We start from the raw sequence: 15,223 nt of genomic DNA on the forward strand, positions 1-15,223 counted from the left end.
CCGGTTACCCTTGAGTCAGTACCTCTGGGCAAGACACTTGTCCCTGCCTGTCTGCGACCAGACGTCCTCTCTTGGGCTCATTCGTCCAGGGTGGGTGGACATTTCGGGACAAAACGGACCTCTGAGCTTCTGGCGAGGACATACTGGTGGCCGCATATGGCCCGTGACGTCAGGGACTATATTCAGGCGTGCATCTCTTGCGCCCAGAATAGGTCCTCTCGGCATGGCCTGTCCTCATGTTGGTATCGGACAGGCCCTGGGAGATGATCGGTATGGACTTTGTGGTGGGGCTACCCAAGTCCAGTGGCAGCACGGTCATTTGGGTTGTCACTGACCATTTCTCTAAGATGGTGCACCTGGTACCTCTCTCCCGGTTACCTTCTGCACGGGGCCTGGCAGTGTTGTTCATTAAGCACGTTTTCCACCTGCATGGCATGCTGGGCAAGATTGTCAGTGACCGGAGTCCTCAGTTTGCATCCCGGTTTTGGAGAGAGCTTTGCTCCCTGCTCTGCATTGAGCTGAATCTCTCCTTGGCCTATCATCCCGAGTCGAACGGGTTGGTAGAGAGAGCCAACCAGACCCTCATCACATATCTTTGACTTTTTGTCTCAGCCAGGCAGGACGACTGGGCATCCTTGCTGCCGTGGGCAGAGTTCGCTTTGAACAATGCTGTGGCCGACTCCACCGGTCAGACCCCATTCCTCCAAAATTACTGCCAGCATCTGCGCGTCCCTGTGCCCATGCCCGTGTCATCCACCGACTCCAGGGTGGCAGACTGGGAGGTGGAGGCACGCGACATTTGAGATCGCACCCAGGAAGCTATCCGGGCTTCCAAGGAGAGAATGAGTACCTCCGCTGACGCACACGGGCGCCTTGCTCCGACTTTTGCCCCTGGCGAATTTGTGTGGCTCTCCGCCCGAAACATCAGGCTGCGGGTAGAGGCCGCTAAGTTCGTACCACGCTACATTGGCCCCTTCAAGGTCCTCGAGCAGATCAGCTCTGTGGTCTACCATCTGGCCCTTCCACCACACTTGGCTATCTCTGATACATTCCACGTGTCCCTCCCTAAGCCTGTTCATTTGTCCCGGTTATCCGAGTCATCTGCCGGGACATCAGACTTGTCTTCGGACGAGTTTGAGGTCAATGCCATTGTGGGATGCAAGGTGATGTGGGGCAAAAAGTTTTATTTGGTGGATTGGAAGGGTCATGGTCCAGAGGCTCGGACCTGGGAGCCAGTGGAGAACATCCACGCTCCGCTCCTCATTGCAGCGTTTGAGCGTAGCGAGGCTCAGAGGGGAGGGGGCCCTAGGAGGGGGGTAATGATAGGTGTTGGGTTCCTGCCACTGCACAGCAGGAATCCAGAGCCTTGCACGCAGCGGTCTCCCATTCTTCTTCAGCCACATTGGAGCCTGCTCAGCAGATTCGTCGGTCCCGGCGCTCTGCCCAGGCCAACTCCGAGGGTTTGCTTGCTGCTGCCACCTCTGGCACAGCTATGACAATGCAGGCTGCCCAGCAGCAAGATTCTCCAGGGACTAAGTCCTCATGTCAGGTCACTGAGCATGCCCGTGGAGTGATCTCCCATTGGAGATCGAGGGTCACGTGCTCAGATCCTGCTCGTGTTCGGATTGGCCCATCCAAGAAGCCAGGAAGGTCGCGGACGCCCGTGGCTATAAAAGGTTCGCATGGCCACTCGCCCATGTGCTAGGATAGACTGTATTTACAGACTATAAGGTGTGAGAGATGTATACATGTATGATTGTATCTGGTGACTGACTCATTATAAAACCCCTACCCTTGGTACGCATGTGTTGGGCAGCCTAGCCTGCTAGCGCCCAGGCTTAGGTGTAGGTAGCTCAGGGTTTGAGTCAGACATTGGTCCTCACCAGTGATCCAGCAAGCCTCAGTGCACGTGCTCCACACTCCACTGCCAGCGTCTTTAGCAGTGCTCGTGGCAGCGGCGCCGTGCGCTCAGTGGGCCTAGAGGGACTCTAACCCCGTGTCCTTGGGGTAGCGTTCTGTGGCCGTACACTGTGCGCTCTTTTAGCCGAGCTCTGTGAGCACAAACAGGCTCCGGCGTTTATGTTCAGCGGTAGTGCGGCTCTGTGAGTCCGCCCCCGTACACACCGGGTGACGATAACCCGCGTGTGTTTTTATAGTATACCGCCATATAGCATCCGCCATTACTGAGCAGCAGGTTGCCACCCCTGCACGGTGGACTCCGGGCTGCGAACGCACCTTATTACCATCTTTATTAATTGGTGCTTTCCGCCAGCCCTAACACTGAGTCTCAGGTGGCCAGTGCACCCTACACGCTTTGACCGCCTTTTTGAATGCCTCATGCACACCTTCCCCAGTACAGGCTCCTTGCATGTGTTTGGGTACCTCGATCACGCACTTGAAGATCTTGGGCTCGCTCTCTTCCTGGACAGATGGCTCCGGGTTTACTGTTGTCCCGACTGGAGGACTATCTTATTCAGCTTTTAGCTCCAAATCTTCATGAGATTTCACCTCTTCAAGATCCCTTGCAAGATGGGTACTGGCAGTTCTGTCTTGTTATCACTCGTGCTCGGCCGCTGTAAGTCTTCAACCACCAACTTCTCCCGCAGAAGACCTCTTACTGCTTCTTTGAGCACTTTCATATCTTCTCTGAGGGTCTTATTCATACTTTGCCATGTTGACAGGTGACCTCTGAGCTCAGAAACTTCCTTCTCCAGCTGATCCAGTCTGTGCTCCCTTTCGATCTTAGAGCCACAGTTACCCCCGGAGTCTGAGTCACCCCTTCAGCCGAGTGAACCCTCCAGGTACCCTCTAACCGTGTTTCCGCTCCAGTCGTCTTATCTACCAGCTCACCATCAGTCATGTCACGAGACATCAGGTCCGTCAGTTGAGCAGACGCACCCCCTTCCTCCGGTCACTCCTATATCTGACCTGTCCACTTTAGGAGGCGTCACCGTCTCAATGTCTGCTAACCCAACAGTAGAGAGGTCTCCATCCCCATGCTGTAGAGGAACTCCCCTCTCCCACAAGCAAGAGAACAGTCTAGAGTCCCGGCCTATAACCACTGGACAGGACAGATTCAGGACTATTGCGACATCCAGTCCCGCAATGTCCCAGCCTGTCTCAAAGACTACCATGGCCACTGAACAATCCTTAGTGCCCCCGTGGTTGCAAGTGACCCCAACCTTGCTGCCGGGTATCTCAGGAGCAAGCCTCACTAGAGTCACCGGGCTCCCAGGGTCGACCAGACCAACCACATCCTCGTTATTTATCTGGAGGCAACACCCCCGTAGCATCGTGCCGGGTGGGTAGTTCATCAGGCAGACTGGACACATATAGGACATTTGCCCCTGGCAACAGTTCATCTGTCCCACCCCTTTTACATCGGGATGCTCCTCCCTCTTTTGGGCCACTATCCTCTTTTTGGACTCCTCCTCCTCCAGGGACTCCACTCCATTTTGGGTTACCGCCTCCTTTCGGGATCTCCTCATGTCTCCTCTACAGGCCTTCTTAGGCCCAAGTTCACACAATAGAGTTTATGTCTCTTCGGGCTTGTACTGGCACTTTAAGCACGACACCACACCAACTCCTGCTGGCACTGCCACAGCTCCTGCTGTCACCAATCACCAGTACCTCCGGCTGCCGCACACAAGCAGCTGCTGGTGTCACTGCAGCTCCTTCTGCGTTGTCTTCCACAGCAATCTTCGTAACCCTGCCGAGTTACCGCTAGATGCTTGTCACCTTCGTGACTCCACTGAGCCACCGCAAGCTGCCTTGAATAAAAACATTGTGACCCAGCCGAGTCACAGCAGCACCTTCAGCTTTATAGGAAAAAAAGAGAAAAAAAAACACATACACAGTCTCTCACTGACCCCGGTCGGTACAACATGGACTCCTGTCCGTTACCTGCTGGTGTTGGCAACACAGGTTCCTGGGTACCTCTTATCCACAGAGGAACCCTATAGCAACTTCTCATACAGTCTTTCCCTGACCCCGGTCAGCATACCACAGACTCCTGTCTGCTACCTGTTGACCACACAGGTTCCCGGATGCCTCTTCTCCTCAGAGGTATCCCACAATTTATCAACAGTCTCTTTCTCTAACCCCGGTCAGCATCACACGGTTTTCACGACCGTTACTTGATGGCCATGCAGGTTCTCAGATCCCTCTACTGCAGAGGTATCCTGTACACATTTCTCTCACAACAGAAGAATGTTCATGTAGAACTCCACTCTCTTAGCCCTGTAGTCACACAGGCTGTGCTTTGTCCAGCAATCAGGCTCTATAGCCTCACAGTTATTTTCCCCTGTCTGGGGTTACTTCTTAGTTGCTTCTTATTCAGGACATCCATTCCCTCCTGGGGAATGTCCCACACACACAGGCCAAAATACACAGGTCTCACCAGGTCCGCGGCCTCCGCTTCAGGAAGGCAGCTCACCTTCTAGCACGTCGGCCTTCTGGGACCTTCCACACGGACCAATCAGATCCAGGCACTCTCTCTCATGTGACCTACCCTGGTCACCTTATATGGTCCATAGCCATGCCCATCAGATCACATGGCTATGACCTCATTGCAGGTCCTATTTCAGACACCCAACCATATACACATATATACATGCTTACTATGGGCGTTTAGCCACACGCCCCTGGGTGTGTTTGTAGGTGACTGGTCCCACCCTTCTCACCAGCCACCTGGAAGCCTTCCCTGACACACTGTAACAAAAACCTCAGCAGTACCTCTGCTGATTAACACACGTTCAAGCTTCCATCCCAGGGCCACCCACCCTGGGATGCATAACGGTCATTTACCATCCTGGCGTTCATTCTACCTCCATTACGACAATGGATATGTCTGTGTGCATGACCCATACAGCGCCCCCTTGCTGTCACAGCATTCACTGCACCACAAGCACACTTATGCAGTGAGGAGGCAGTGATCCAGCAAAGTTCCAAGCAAAGTATCTTTAATGTGGTTACTTCACAGCATTAAATTTCCACTTCCCACAAGTGCATAGCATTAATGTCCAATTCACAGCATTACATAGCACCCAGTATCCTCCGGATCACAGCCGGGAACCATAACCTCCAGTTTGCAGCCAATAAACACGCTAGTCCTCCTTCTGGCACAGGGCAGTCTACCTCTGGCTCACCACTGGGCACAATACAGTCCACTTCCAAGACCTTTTGCCATAGGCAACTGCACCTCTGTGTATGCTATTGGTGAAAGAAGTTCGCTCTGCTGGGCTCTGTGTTACTCTCACACAGGCTGTGCTCTTGCAGGGCTGTCTGCTCTACTACATGCAAACTCCACTCTGATACTGACACACCCATACACTATACAGCAGGTGTCATGATCCATTTCAGGGTTAGTCTTTCTCAGGCTCTGTCTGGGTTCAGGTTTGCTCTTTATTGCCGCTGCTTCCTGCAGGCAATGTCAGTTATAGTTCTGCCTATGGCGTGAGTAGTTGACTCTGTTACATCCTGATTTGTCCTGCTTTTATTCCTGACTCGACTCATGTCTGTGTGCCCTGCTCCCTGTCCTGACTCTGTGTGTCCCCTTTGCGTTTGCACTTCTTCGTACTTGAACTCGGTTTGGACCCTGACCTGCTTTTGTCTCTTGTCTCTGGGATATCCGCTCCTGACCGTTACTGATTCACAGACTTATCTCTGACCATTCCTTTGGTACTGCGCTACAGTCTAGCATTTGACCAGGCTTGTTTGATTTCTCTGCTGCCACCTGGTGGTAGTTTCGCTGCTGCACGGCAGGTCTGCTTTATCTGTGTGCTGGACTTCTCTCCACTCTTTTGCCCTCTAGCCGAGCTAGCATCTACCTGCATTTGCAGCAGCATGATAGCAGGGCTTTTAACAAAACCTGTGGCTTTCAGCCTCATGCAAAACCCCGGGCCGGAAATGAAACAGACTGCACCACTACCATAATGCAGTCTGTTTCAAATACAACAACCAAGAGCAGGTTTTCCCTAAATCTGCCTTTTACAACCAGCATATCCAAGATGTATACTCACTTTAAGCACCACAGCTAAGCCTGTGACTGCAATGCCCTCTCATGACGTGAATACACCTCCATGCACATCCTGGGAAAAACATACAGCAATCCCTACAAGTAACACCAGTCACTGCCTCACACTGTTTAGAAGCTTCTTAGACCATGCAGCATGGTCTAAGAAGCCTTCCGTAGCTTAGTGACCCAGGGGTCTTCATAACGACTCCAGATCACCATGGCAATGATCAGGTGTCGATCAGAAGGGAAATGGAGCGCTCTCTCTGCTTTCCTTCTAGATGTTGCAATCTACTCTCAATTGCAGCACTTCGGCACCATCCCTGGCTGTTAGTGCAGGAGCTCGGTCACTAGCGTCACCATGCTCCTGCTGTGATCGGGCGGGAAGTGCTGATATTTCAGCACCACTTGCGCGATTATGCTGTGATCAGTCAGTCATATTCCAAGATGTCTTGGAATTCACTGCCTCTTGATCATTCTGTGCCAGAAACAAGATCCCCAGGCAGCTACCTTCTGGCTCCTGCATCCGCTGCCTGTGCCATCAGTTCCTTGGAGCCAAATTGCTATGGACTTTGTCACTGGTTTACCCCCGAGCTGGCAAAGATTTTCTGGCACCATGTTTTACGACTTCACGGCTTCCCACAGCATATCGTGTCCAATTCAGCTCCTGTTTTTGGAGAGCTCTCTGCGGACTAATGAAGGTAACCCTGGATTTCTCCTCTGCCTATCATCCGCAGTCCAACGGTCAAGTGGAGCGAGTCAATCAAGCTCTAACATCCTACCTTCGGCAATTATTCAATGCTCACCAGAATGATTGGGTCTCTCTTCTCCCAATGGCACAGTACAGAGTTCACCTACAGCAATCACCCCAGTGAATCCTCTTCCAAGTCTCCCATTTATGTGGTCTTTGGGCTGCATCCCGGCATCCCTTTTTCCGTTTCCTCACCTCGGGTGTACCGGCGCCGGACTGTCACGATCCATTTTTGGATTTGTGGCAGATCTGGACTCTCATATTAAAACTTTTTTCCTTTCTGGCCATCGGGGGTTAATGTTTGTTCCCCCCCCGTGGCCGCTGGAGTTACTGCATTGTGATTAATTATTATCTATGCAGGTGGAAACCACTCCCACCTTCCTACATAAGCTCACCAGGTGCACCAACTAACTGTTGGTGATATTGTTCCTCTTTGTAGACCAATCAAGCGGGAGTTCAGGAGCTGACAGAGTTCTGTGGTGCTTCAGTTGTATGCTGTTTTCAGTGGCTATCTCTGCTTTCCTGGAGCATTGCAGCAGAGCAAGCTAAGTCTTCTCTTTCAGTTTATTTAACCCCAAGGTGTCTGTATTTCCCTTTCCCTGGTTTTTGGTGCAGTTTACTTTATTCCCTGTCTCAACTCCTGGGGAGGGGGTTAGGGGTTTAGCTCAGGGCTAAACAGGAGATAGGGGTAGGTCAGGGACTTGGGCCTCACTACCATCAAGTGTAACCCCAAGTTAAGGAAAGTCATGGCACCCCCTTAGCCTGAGAGGCAGTTCAGGGGCCCAGGTTCCTTGTTCCCTGTTTTCCCACAAACTGCCCCGTGACATTATCACCAACCACCCCATTTTCTTTTTTTCCTGGTGAGCCATGACTCAAGTTCAAACCTTAGCCCAACTGCTTCAGCCTCTCACCGATGAGCTCAGGGTGCTGCGGGGTGAAATGGTGCAGCAGCAGTTGGTGGGGATCTGGGCCTCTGCTCAGGCTCAACCAGAACCTAAGATATCTCTCTATAACAAGTTTTCTGGAGGGAGAGACAAATTCATATTGTTTCAGGAGGCCTGTAAATTATATTTCTGGCTCTGCCCCCGTTATTCTGGGAGTGAAGATTAGCACGAGGGGATTATTGTCTCCCTACTCAGGGGGGATCCCCAGGCCTGGGCTTTTTCCCTACCCATCGATTCGCTGTCCTTACGGTCAGTAGACAGGTTTTTTGCGGCTCTGGCGCTGGTGTATGGTGATCCAGATGGCGTCTCTCTAGCAGAAACCAGACTCCGTAAAATCAAGCAGGGGGGCTGGCTGGTTGAGGAGTACTGTTCTGAGTTTAGGAGGTGGGCCAAGGATACTCAGTGAAACAACCCTGCCCTTAGGAGTCATTTTGTACAGGGTCTGTCCCCAAGGTTGCAGGATACTCTTGTGCAGTATGCCGCCCTCAGGTCGCTGAAGGCCATGTCCCTTGCCATCCGGGTGGATAGACACCTCAGGGAGAGAGATACACCATATGTGCCCCCTATAGTCCTTGCTAAGGAGGAGGACACATCTGAACAGTCGGAGGAACCCATGCAGATTGGAGTAGTTGATTCCAAAAAGGGGTTGCCTGTGATTTGCCATGGTGTGGGGCATGTTTTTTCTGTTTGCAGACGGGCCATTTTATAGGAGTCTGCTCAGCGCCCGCCAAATCTTCGGTAGAACCTAAGAAGCCGCGTCCCCCTGGTCGTGTGGAGGGAGGCGACCAGGGAGTGCCTATTTTCTCCATTTTACCCTCTCAGTGTACTTTATCAGCTGAAGTGGTGGTTGACAGGGTACCTGAGGGCATACCGGTGTTTGTGGACAGTGGAGCGGGAGTCAGTTTGGTTGACGCTCACTTTGTCCAGACTCATGGCCTGAGGTGTCGGACACTGGCCAAACCCCTAAGCATCCAGGCCATTGACTCTGTCCCATTGAGCCAGGGGAGGTTGATCCAAGTCGTCGAAAAAATACATCTGCGTATAGGGACCCAGCATGAAGAGAGCCTGTCATGCTATGTCTTGGGGGTATGCCATCACCTATCATTTTAGGCTTCCTTTGGTAGGAAAAACACAACCCAGTGATAGATTGGCGGTCCAGGGAAATAGTCCGCTGGGGTCAGTCATGTGAGGGCTGCTGCCCGGGGGCTACTGTCTCTGCTGTCATTCTACAACCATCCCCTTCTGCTCCAGTGGTGGCAGCGGAGGTGCTGCCATGGAGTAGGGGCCAGTCTCAACCCTCACCATTTGCCAACCCTGTTAATCGGAGTCCTCATAGGAGGGAGGATCGGCGGAGGGTGGTGGTTTCCTCTGAAAATCATGGGGGTGTGAGTGTGGTGACACAGGGGGACACCTCTGATATCAGTGCTACTAAAAGTTCACCATTTTGTGACAAACGCGTGAGTGGCAATAAACGCTCAGGTCCGTTCCTGTGTGTGAACGAGTATGTATGGGTCTCCAGCAATCACATCCGGTGGAAGTGTGCTGCTGGATTTTGGTATTCTTGAGTTATCGGTCCTTATCGGGTGACTGCCATTCTCGGCCCGGCGACCTACCAGCTGGAGTTACCCTCGGTTATACCCATACACAATTCGTTCCCCAGGTCGGTGCTCTGGAGATGTGTGTCGCCTCCGGAACATATATATAACCGCGTTTGCCATAAACCTGTGAGTCATGTGGTGGCGGAGGTTAACTCTGGTGGATCTAGGCGTCCTCACTGTAGGTGGCTTTCTGGTGAGGTCTGGTGTTGAGGGTCCAGAGGCCCCTAATTGACAGGGGGGTACTGTCACAATCCATTTTTTGATCTATGGCAGATCCGGACTCTCATATTAAAACTTTTTTCCTTTCTGGCCATCGGGGGTTAATGTTAGTTTTTCCCCCTGATGGCCACTGGTGTTACTGCATTGTGATAAATGCAGGTGGAAACCACTCCCACCTTCCTACATAAGCTCACCATGTGCACCAACTAACTGTTGGTGATATTGTTCCTCTTTGGAGACCAACCAAGCTGGAGTTCAGGAGCTGACAGAGTTCTGTGGTGCTTCAGTAGTATGCTGCTTTCAGTGGCTAACTCTGCTTTCCTGGAGCATTGCAGCAGAGCAAGCTAAGTTTTCTCTTTCAGTTTATTTAACCCCGAGGTGTCTGTATTTCCCTTTCCCTGGTTTTCGGTGCAGTTTACTTTATTCCCTGTCTCACCTCCTGGGGAGGGGGTTGGGGTTTAGCTCAGGGCTAAAAAGGAGATAGGGACAGGTCGGGGACTTGGGCCTCACCTCACTACCTTCAAGTATACCCCCAAGTAAAGGAAAGTTAGGGCACCCCCTTAGCCTGAGGAGCAGTTCAGAGGCCCAGGTTCCACGTTGCCTGTTTTCCCACAAACTGCCCCGTGACATGGACTCCATGTCCTTAGAATTCTCTAAAATTTGAGAGGAGACAAAAGAGGCTCTTGAGAAAGCTAGCAGCAGGATGAAGAGAACGCAGACAAAAACCGCCTGGATGCCCCTCCATATCTTCCGGGCGGTTAAGGTCTGGCTATCCTCAAGTTATATCAGACTTAAGATTCCCTCTCATAAGCTAGGTCCACGCTATATTGGTCCCTTTGAAATTTTAAGTTGCATCAATGACGTGGCCTACAAATTGAAATTGCCTGCCTCGCTGCGGATCCCCAATGCTTTCCACGTGTCGCTCATCAAACCCGCAGTGTTTAATTGCTTCCACTCGTCTCCTTCACTCTCCCCCCAACCAAGCACTTCTGATGATTTCTTTGATGTAAAAGATATTTTGGCTAAGAAGACGGTCAGGGGGAAGACCTTTTTTCTGATTGATTGGAAAGGATTCGGTCCTGAGGAGAGATCATGGAAGCCTCGGGAGAACATCAATTCTCCTCATATCAGAAGGAGGTTCCTCTCCAGCCTTAAAAAGAGGGGGAGAAAGGGAGGGGGTATTGTTATGGCCTCCGGCCCTCACCCACGAGTCTCCGCCTCCCGACGCTTCCCAGACACGGTCCCACGCTGGTCCCCAACTGGCTTCTCGGGGTCGCGGTGCGTCAGCGGTCCACGCATGCTCGGTCGTGCTTCTTCCACTGCTGGGCATCCTGGGAGCTCCTGACCCGGTGGCATCCACTGGGTATTTCTGCTCGGCGTCTATACTGGTAAGACACCTGTTTGTCTGATGCAGTGGCGCTAGCATCTCGTGCTTGGAATCCACTCTCGTCCTCAGGCCCCATGTTTCTGTCTCACTTGCTTGCCGTATGACTCTGCCTTGCCTGTCTGTCCAGTGTTTCAGTCTTACCTGTCTGCCTGGTGTCATGCCAGCTTGCCCTATGTCTCTGCCTTGTCTGCCATACCTGCCTGCCCTGTGTCTCAGCCATACCTGTTTGCCCTGTGTCCACCGCTGTCCTTCCCTTCTTATTTTCCATTTGTCCCTGTGTTCTCCTAGCCGTGCTTCCATTTCCTTGCCCCACTCTCATTTATATTTCTATTTTTACCTCTCTTACAGCAGCAAGCCCCGGCCAGCCCCTGGTCCTCCTGGTCCCGCTTGCCTCCCACACTCCTCTGTTCCTGGTACCTCCGTGTTCACATCTGTACTCCATACTCACCTCGGTCTTCCCTTTATCTTTCCTGTGTTGCCCTAAGTTGCCCCTTTGGCTCCTGCCATTGTGGTTCCATCTCCCTTGGGCCTGCCCCTAACACTTCCTGTATAGGGGGAGGTCTTCACGTTGTTCGATTGCCCTCGGGGGCTCTGGAGCTGCGATCCAGAGGGTCCACTTTCGGGTTTCTCCCTAGAAACTTAACACTACCATTGTCAGAAAATATTAAGGTTAGTAACACGGGTACGTGAGTCCAAGGAAGTGGAGGCCTGAAGGTCTCTGAGGCCTACTACTACAGGCAACACATGAAGGAGACCCAACCATGAGTTTTCACATTTACAAAAATTATTGGCAGACACCACAAAAGTGGCATCAATTTCACTACAGTAAAAATAGTATAATAAAGACCAACAGTTCTTCCCCTGCACCCAATCCAGCAGATGGACAATCTACAAGGAGTGTTCACATTTCAAGAAATGAGGGCCTTACACCACAGAAGTGGCATCAATTTCACACAGTAGAAATAGTATAATAGAGACCGGCAGTTCTTCCCCTAAACTCAATCCAGAAGATGGACACCCTACAAAGAGTGTTCACAATTAAAGAAATGAGGGCCTTACACCACAGAAGTGGCATCAATTTCACCACAGTAGAAATAGTATAATAGGGACCGACAGTTCTTCCATACACCCAATTCACCAGATGAACACCCAACCAGGAGTGTTCAGATCTCCAAAAATTATTGGTAGACACCACCAAAGTGGCATGAATTTCACCACAGTAGAAATAGTATAATTGGGACCGACACATTTTCCACTACAGCTAACCCAGCCGATGTAGACCAACCATGACTGTTCACATTTCCAAAAATTTGTGTTAACATCAGAAGCAGCAGCCACAGAAGCCAAACTAAAGATTTCACAGAGTGCAGATACGTGACATTAATACATTACACTAAATAATGCAATATCACTTAGTCTTGAAAAAGCCTACAAGACGCAAAATAAGCATAATCCCTGCTATAACTAAATAAGTAAAAAGCAAAAGTGCATGTAAATAACACAGGGCTCTTAGTAATACAATTTTTGTTCAAAAATGGCATAAAAGCCATCTCACCGACGCCAAGGTGACCCTGATCGAGATGGTCCTACACTGTCTAATATTTAAAACCTTATCATGCGTGAAAGTTGACCTCAGTGTGTGAATAAGGGCAGGATAAAAAGAACCGGGTCCCAACCTAACTACACCATCCTGGGGAGGCTTTTGAATGTAATTTACAGCTCAAAACAGTGAGGCCACACCCCGACTTGCACAGAATCCAAAAATACAAAGAAAAAACACAAAAATTGAGGTAAGTTAAAGTTGGTATACATGCAGCATATAAATGCATGTTCACTTTAGCCATAAAATGCTGCAAAAACCTACAAGAAACAAAATAAACATAAATCCTGCTATAAATAAGTAAGTGAAAAGAAAAAGTGTGTTTAATATATCATCTAGTCTGTACAGTCTGCAATTGGGGTGCAAAAGTCCTTGGAGATCCATGACTTGTTCATCTTAATGAAAGTTAGGCGGTCTACACTTTCAGGGGACAGCTGGATGCGCTTATGTGTCAGGACACCACCATATAAAAGCGTGTTTCGATACTGCAGCATTTTTGGGTCCCTTTATAGGGCAGGAATCATCTGGCAAAATTTGGTTTTATAACATTGATCTAATAAAGTGGCAACCCAGTAGTCAGCATTATTCCTAATCATAACTATATGGGAGCATGTTGCAGATAGTGAAGCAAGAAGGCACTCATATGTCAGGCTTTACCATGAGGTTCAAGGCCATGCTGTGTTGGTGGCTGGGTAACAATGAAGCTCGTTTCCTCCATCCCCTCCCACCAACTACAAACAACAGAGAGGAGGATTATCCTCTTCATTCAACAGTTGCTCGCCCATCACCTCTTCCTCCTCCAATTGTTCCTCGGATCTTGCAACTTTGATAACAGTTTGTCTGTTATCAAAAGCCCCCTGGATCTCAGTAATCCACCCTCCCTTGGCATCCGCCTGTGTGACGATAGTCTTGAACTTAGAGACAATGTTATCCCTTCTGCAGCCTCCTCTGCTTCCTCTTCTTTTTCTGGGACCGCCATCTCCTGCCCAGTCTGCTCCAGCATATAGATGACCGGAATAGTGATGCTGATGATGGCATCATCAGCGCTATCTTAGTAGCCTTTTCAAAACTGTGCAGAAGGGTGCAGAGATCCTTAATCTGTGCCCATTCTGTAAATGTGACATGTGCCACGTCCATACTGCATTGGCCCAGGCTATACAAAATGACATGCTGTGTTATGGCTCATTTCTGCTGCCACAGTCACTGCAACATGTGCAGAGTGGAATTCCACTGCGTCGGCACATTGCATATCAACCTGCTAACTGGCATGGACAAAGGCCTCTGTATCAATGCAAGTCGATAAGCAGATGGATGCGATCGGCGGAAATGAGCACACAGCTTAAGTGCTTTCTGGAGCTGCTCACCCAGGCCAGGATAGTGGCTGAGAAAACGCTGTACCACCAGGTTGAGGACACGAACCATGCAAGGCATGTGTGTGAGCTTTCCTTGCTGTACATCCGCCACCAGGTTTTCACCGTTATTGGACACGGCCTTCCCTGGATGCAGGTTCAATGAAGACAGCCATTGATCAAATTCAGCCTGCAGAGCTGTCCAAAACTCAGCTGTATGACTGTGATCTCCGAGGCATATCAATTTAAAGACTGTCTGATTGCAGTGATCCCTAGCTGCGCAGTACGGAGGTGGTGGGGGTTCGCTATGCACTGTTGGAATGTGTGTCTTGTGAAGGTAGAGGTTGAGGGCGCAGGTGGAGGTCCTAGAGGAGATAGAGGATGCAGAAGCAGTGGTGGAAGTATTAAATGTAGAGGTTTGTCCTGCAAGCCTTGGGGATTCCAAGACTTGTGGAGCAGTGCCTGTCCCCACAGCTACCAGAGTCACCCAGTACCAAGTCAGTGAGATGTAATGCCCTTGGCCATGCTTACTCATTCAAGTGTCTGTGGTGAAAAACACCCTGGCAGACAGAGATTCTGTCAAGGAACGGGTGATGTTATCTGCGACATGCTGGAATAGTGCAGGCACAGCTTTCTTAGAAAAGTAATGGTGACTGGGTAATTGGTACTGGGGGACTGCCATGGCCTTCAGCTTTCAGAAACTGTCTGTTTCTACTAGGTTGAAAGGCAGCATTTCCGTGGCCAACAAACTTGAGATGGTGGAGTTCAACCTCTTAGCTTTGTCATGCGTAGGACGAAGCAATCTTTTACGTGACCACAACTGCTTAACCGTGGGCTGGCTGCAGTGCTGTGAGAGGGTGAGGTGCAGTGAACCGGACAAACTGCTGGAACGGGAGAGAGGTGCATGCGGAGATGTTACTGTGGACTGAGAAACTTGTGATGTGTTCGTTCTCTGAGATCGGTCAAATACAGCAGACATGTCCGCATCCCTTACAGCTGAAAGCAACCTCTCAGTTAGCGTAACTTGAGAGGGTAAAGAACCTGAGGTTCTGTAGTCAAAGACCCATGTCTCAATAGTTTGCATGATAACAGAGAAGGCGGAAGAAGCAGCAAATGCGATTGATGTGACATTAGATGGTTGTTGAGGTCTGCTGGTCTGCATTTTTGTGCAGTAAGATTCCCACAGTAAAGCATGTTGCTTGCGCATATGAAAGTTCATACATGTAGTTCATACATGTTCATACATGTTCATACATGTTCATACAAGTTCATACATGTAGTCAAATTATTGCACTTTTTTTCCTCAGCTCAGCTTTTTGCAAAGATGGCAGATTACGTGAGTTGGCTCATCCTTTGATTGCA

The sequence above is a fragment of the Dendrobates tinctorius genome, unplaced genomic scaffold, assembly GCF_039654945.1.
Source record: "Dendrobates tinctorius isolate UK_male_01 unplaced genomic scaffold, ASM3965494v1 ptg000031l, whole genome shotgun sequence".
Taxonomy (NCBI): Eukaryota; Metazoa; Chordata; class Amphibia; order Anura; family Dendrobatidae; genus Dendrobates; species Dendrobates tinctorius.